Source organism: Scylla paramamosain, chromosome 30, assembly GCF_035594125.1.
Source record: "Scylla paramamosain isolate STU-SP2022 chromosome 30, ASM3559412v1, whole genome shotgun sequence".
In the NCBI taxonomy this organism is placed as follows: Eukaryota; Metazoa; Arthropoda; class Malacostraca; order Decapoda; family Portunidae; genus Scylla; species Scylla paramamosain.
This window is the reverse complement of record NC_087180.1, coordinates 9,373,115-9,379,114: the sequence shown is the minus strand read 5'-3', so window position 1 is coordinate 9,379,114 and position 6,000 is coordinate 9,373,115. Positions and strand designations below refer to the sequence as shown.

At 41.2% G+C, this 6,000-nt stretch overlaps 2 protein-coding genes across 9 annotated transcripts in view; one reads left to right on the top strand and one right to left on the bottom strand.

Annotated features, from left to right (window-relative positions):
• The window catches only part of LOC135116237 (carbohydrate sulfotransferase 4-like), a 29,161-nt gene that overhangs the window by 8,105 nt on the left and 15,056 nt on the right, over positions 1–6,000 (top strand). For 2 of the 4 annotated variants that reach the window (XM_064033602.1, XM_064033599.1), the window contains exons 2-3: positions 2,221–2,446; positions 2,791–2,986. The exons of 1 other annotated variant lie outside the window; for it this stretch is intronic. The gene's annotated coding sequence lies outside the window, so the exon portion shown is untranslated. The remainder of the gene's footprint in view (positions 1–2,220; positions 2,447–2,790; positions 2,987–6,000) is intronic. One more of the 4 variants, XM_064033601.1, reaches the window with a different exon arrangement.
• LOC135116235 (histone-lysine N-methyltransferase PRDM16-like) overlaps positions 1–6,000 on the bottom strand; it is a 98,761-nt gene that overhangs the window by 85,658 nt on the left and 7,103 nt on the right. The gene's annotated exons all lie outside the window — the stretch shown is intronic.

Here is a 6,000-nt window from a genome sequence, read left to right as displayed (position 1 = left end):
TTGTCATAACCATCTGTTACTATCACTACTACTACTACTACTACTACTACTACTACTACTACTACTACTTCAATCACCACCACCACCACCACCACCACCACCACTACCACACCGTCATGACCATCTGTTACTACCAACATTACCGCATGAAATAATTACCTTATTCTACCCTATGTGTGTGTGTGTGTGTGTGTTGGTGGGTGGCTGGGTGTGTGTGTGTACGTGAGTGCGTGCGTCTTTTATGAAAGGTAAATGTCATTAAACCTTTATCACTCAGCGAGACACTCAAACAGACAGCAGCACCACCACTCGCACGCACGATCATGTAATGGACGAGTAATAGGAAGACAAAGTATCACCACCACCACGACCACCACCACCACCACCACCACCACCACCACCACCAGGGGAAGCAAGGGTGGAGACTCAGCGTAGAATTAACATGCCAGTGAAACTCCTGCGGAAAGTAGCAGGAATAATAATGAGAGAAACTATGAAAATTTTACATGGGGAGGAGAGAGTGCTGAGGGTCATTGGAGGGAGAGAAAGTGAGAGGTGCTCATAAAAAAAAAAAAAAAAGGCTGTCTATGGATGAATAAAAAGGAGAGTGAGGTGTGAGTGAGTGAGAGGCGCTGAGAAAATAGCCATTCTGTCTTACTTTGGGTATAAAACGGAGAGTTTCTAGGGGCATGTCAGGGAGTGAGGGGTGAGGGAGCGAGAGGCGCTGAAAAAAGTCATTCTATGGTGAGTAATGGATGGAAGGAGAGGTTTGTAGGGGCATGGTGTCAGGGAGAGCCATAGGGGTGAGAGAGAGGACTAGGGTGAGTAATAATAAAAAAGTGAGAGCGTGTAGAGGGGTGAAGAAAGGCCTGAGGTGAGGGAGGACAGGGGTGAGGAATAACAGGAGGAGGAGGAGGAGGAGGAGGGCGTGTGAGTGCGTGAGTTGTGCCCTGGTGTGCGGGGGAAAAGTTCCGACTTGGTGATCACAATGAATATTACAGAAGCGACTCCGTGTGTTATGAAGGCGACGCCACAAACTTCTTACTGTCTCCCTCCCTCCCTTCTTCCCTCACTCACTACTCCCTACCTTTCCTGCCTCCCCTGCTGCTCCCTGACCTCTCCTCTCCACCCCTTCCCACTCCACCATTCCACCAAAATCATTCACTCCTCTGTACCCTCACTTAAACCTCCTCCTCTTCCTCTTTTTCTTCCTTCTTTTCTGTCTCTCTTCCTCTTCAACCACCTCCAGAACTGTTAACTCTTTCATATCCTACTATTTTTTTTCTCTTCTTTCTCTTCTACATGTCCTACTTCTTTTTCCACATCTTTCTCTTTCCTGCTACTGTCTCTCCACCTCCGCCTTCTCTTCTTCCTCTTTTCTTCCTCCTCTTTCTTCATATCTCTTCTACCAAACTGTCCTCTTTTTTTTTTTTTTTTTTGTCTCCACTTCCTCCTCTTTCCCTTTTGCTGTTTTTGCTATCCCCTCATCCACCACCTTTTCTTTGTCTTCCTCCTCTCTCCTTACTCCTCTTCCACTACTGTCCATACCCAAAAACTCTCCTTTTTCTTATACCTCTCACTAATGATACCCTTTTTTAGGAGGTGTGTGAGTTGTAGCAATAAAGGGAGTCCCTGAGGCGTCTTGTTGCAGTTGCTTTATCCTAACCTAACCTAGTGTAACCTAACCTAACCTAAAGTAACCTAACGTAATCTAACCTAACTAAACTTACCCTAACCTAACCGAACCTAACCAAACCTAACTAACAGTAAACTAACCAAACTTACATAACCTAATCTACCGTAACCTAACTTAACCTAACCTAACTAAACAATCTAACTAAACCTAACCTAACTAAACAATCTAACTAAACCTAACCTAACGTAACCTAACTTAATCTAACTTAACCTAACCTAACCTAACTAATCCTAACCTAACATAATCTAACTAAACTTAACCTGACACAAACTAACCTAACTTAACCTAAAAAAAGCTAATTTAACCTAACCTAACCTAACCTAACCTACTAACCTAACTTAGCCTAACCTAATACAACTTTAACCTAACCTAACCTAATCCAATCTAACCTAACCTAATCTAACCTAATCTAACCTAATCCAACCTAACCTAATCTAACCTAACCTAATCTAATCTAATCTAATCTAATCTAATCTAACCTAACCTAACCTTATGTGACGCTGATTTTTACGTAACTGCGGCAGGAAAGGGATCGCGTCACTGGCTTCTTCACACGGTTCGAATTCAAGTAGACGCAGGTAACTCCCACGCACCCACCTCACCTGCAGCACCCAGCCAGGTGACGAGTACTGTGGAAGGGTTACCGGGGACACCTTCTGTACCTCGTGTTCTATTATCAGAGAGTAAATAACCTTGTTTGGCTAATTTTTAAAGGAAAAGAATGGAGGGGCAGAAAAAGAGGACATAGAGGTAACAAATTTTCATGTTGCTCTTTTTCTTTTCTTTTTAACCTTTACATGCAGTCTTTACACACACACACACACACACACACACACACACACACACACACACACACACCAGGACACTACCACCTAAGCACAGTTACATACGAAGCCTCCAATTCCTTCATTTATTTCCATTTCTTTGTCTTTGTAGTACTCTCTTTAAATAATATGCATCAGTCACACATTATTATTATTATTATTATTATTATTATTATTATTATTATTATTATTATTATTATTATTATTATTATTTTATTTTATTTTTTTTTATTTATTTATTTATTTTTTTTTTTCTCTCCCCTGAACCAGTGTTAGCTACGAGATCACTGGGGAGTGGAGTGAAGGCAGGCGCTGCAACACCAACATCGCCGTGAATTCTCCCCCAAGTCACGAAACGAGTCACTCCAGAGGTTGTCAAAAATCGTGTACACAAATGTCTCGAAATAATAAGCATTACTGTCTTCACTACAAGAGTGCCGCACACCACACGCTCCTCGCCATCTCCGTAATTACTTACCATTGTATTCCATTTTATCATCTAGCATGTTCATTAGTCAGATAACTCCCAACTTGGTATGCAGAACAGCAATTTTCTTTGTTCTGTGAGGATTTATAGATCTGTCCTAGATTGCAATCCGTATAAGGAAGAGCTAAGATTATTATAGCACTAAAGTAAGACCAGAAACAAACACTTTTTATTAAAATATTCGTTAAATCCACGTGGATTCAAAATACATTAAAATTCATCAAAAGTTTAACAACAATAATAATAATGAGAATCCTTGGAAGATATTCGTAGCTTAGGACAAGAAACAGTAATCAGAATTGCGACAACGTTTTTACGCATCATCTTGGAAGGAATTATTTCATTATTAACGCTGTCAATCAAATGAAGAGTTATCTGTTAATGCTGTGGAAACCAAAACACAACGTACATTTCAATTACCATACTTTGAATTGGATTCTTCTGTCTTCTCTTTTTACTTCTTCCCCTCTATGTTTCCCCCGTCGTTTTCTTCCTCCTCCTCCTCCTTCTGAGTATCGTAGTCACTTTATGAACTAGAAAAAAATTAAAAGGAAATCGCATACACTCTCTTATTTTCTCCTTTTCCCTCCTGAACCTCTTCCTCACCCTCCTTCACCTTCCTTTTAGTCTGTATCTACCCTCGAGACACCAGCCAAACACGAGGACGCTTCATCCATACACATATACGCAACAGCCGCTGATCAGACGGGGCAGCGGCATAGCAGGGAGGCGCGTCTTAAAAACTAACATTGTCGATACGCGAATTAAAAACAGAAATAGCTTGGCTGTATGTATTGCAAATTGCATCTTCAGACCTCGGAAGAACGGAATTGGACTCTGCATAATTTATTAAGGGTTTGTGGAGGGGGAAAAAAGTAGACAGAGGAGGAGGAGGAGGAGGAGGAGAAAAAGAGCACGTGACAGGAATGTGTATAATGTGTCACGCTGCCAAGAAGGGTACCACACTCCAAATTCTTTTCTTTTTAACGTTCTCTTAAATACTCTTTCTCCTCCCCAACGTACTCTTGCTCTCTCTGACGCACCCTTACACTTTCAAAGTACTTTAACGTTCTTTTAAATACTCTTTCTCCTCCCCAACGCACTCTTGCTCTCTCTGACACACCCTTACACTTTCCAAAATACCCTTATTACGATATTTAACGCACTCCCATTGTTTTCAACGCACTGTTACCCTCTTAATCAAAAGCGTCTTCCGTGCTTTCTCGCATCCTTACGCTCTTGAAGGCATCCCCAAGGACATTAATGTAAATAATCTTTAGCGTTTTTTAACAGATTCTTATACATTCTAACGTATCTTCATGTTCTTTTAATGCTCTCATGTTCTTTAACACACCCTAACTCTTTAAGGCATCCCCTAGGACAGTAGTATAAGTAATTTTAGTCCTTTTAACACACCCTTACACACACTAACGTATGCTATTTAACGTTCTCTTATGCTCCGTAACACACCCTCACTCGCTCTTTAGGCATTCTTGTTCTCTTTAACGTATCCTTACTCTCTTTAGCGCACACCTTTCTCTTTTTTTACCGCATTATTATTCTCCCACGGGTTACGCTTTTAACGCACTTCTCTCTTTAACGCACTTTTCTGTCTTTAACGCGTCCATTTTCTGTCTTTAACGCAACACTTTCTCTCTTTACATAAGAACATAAGAAAGCCACCGTGCTTACACGTGGCTGTTCCTGTATAAAATATACCTACCTATTTCCACCTATCATCCCCATCCATAAACCCGTCTAATCTTCTCTTAAAGCTCCCTAATTTCCTAGCACTAACAGCATGATTACTGAGTCCGTTCCATTCATCTACCACTCTGTTTGAGAACCAATTTCTTCCTATCTTTCTTAAACCTAAATTTTTCAAGCTTGAACCCGTTATTTCTTGTTCTGTCCTGGTTGCTGATCCTAAGAATTTTGCTTACGTCCCCCCTGTTATAACCCTTATACCACTTAAAGACTTCTATCAGGTCCCCTCTTAACCTACTTTAGCGCACCTTTACTCTCTGTAACGCACAATTTTCTCTCTTTTACGTAGTCTTGTTCTCTTTAGCGCATCCTTACTCTTTTAACACACCTTCACTCTCGGTAATGTACCTGTTCTCTATTTAACCCACTGATGTTCTCTTTAACGCACCATTTTTTTTTTTCTCTTTAACGCACCTTTATTCTCTTTAACGCACCATTTTTTTTCTCTTTAACGCATCTTCACTCTCTTTAACGCACCATTTTCTCTCTCTTTAACGCCCCTTTACCCTCTTTAACGCACCATTTTTTCTCTTTAACGCATCTTTACTCTCTTTAACGCACCATTTTCTCTCTCTTTAACGCACCTTTACCCTCTTTAATGCAGTCTAACTCTCTCTAACACCTTTTCCTCTGTAACATACTCTTTTTTTTCTCTATTTTTAACGCACACTTGTTCTCCTTAACACTCTTTAACTCTCCCTAAACGCACTCTTCACACTCCCTGCCCTGCTTAGCGCACTCTCAAGCCCTCCTCACGACGCAGGCGAGGTTGGAACAGCGTGCGCCTCCTGTGACCTCTCCCAAGGGTAATTTTCCAACGTGTTCATGACGCGAAAGGAGGAGGGGAAAAAAAATAACACGTGTCACCTTCGTGTAGCTGTGTTTGTTTTGCTCTTTTGACTTGCCGTGTTTTGTGATGGTGAGTGTGTGTGTGTGTGTGTGTGTAAGAGAGAGAGAGAGAACGATAATGAAAACAATACAACAACAACACCAGCAGCAACAACAACAACAACAACAACAACAACAACAACAACAACAACAACAACGGGAGTGAGTGAAAGAGAAAAAAAAAATCGACAGACAAAAAAAAATACATATATACAGAAAAAGCGGAAAGGAGGAGGAGGAAGAGGAGTTAGGGCGGGAGAGAGGGAGAGGGAGAGAGAGAGAGGGAGAGGACCAGCAGCCTTACGATCAATATGGTGGTTACATCGCTCTAAAGTGGC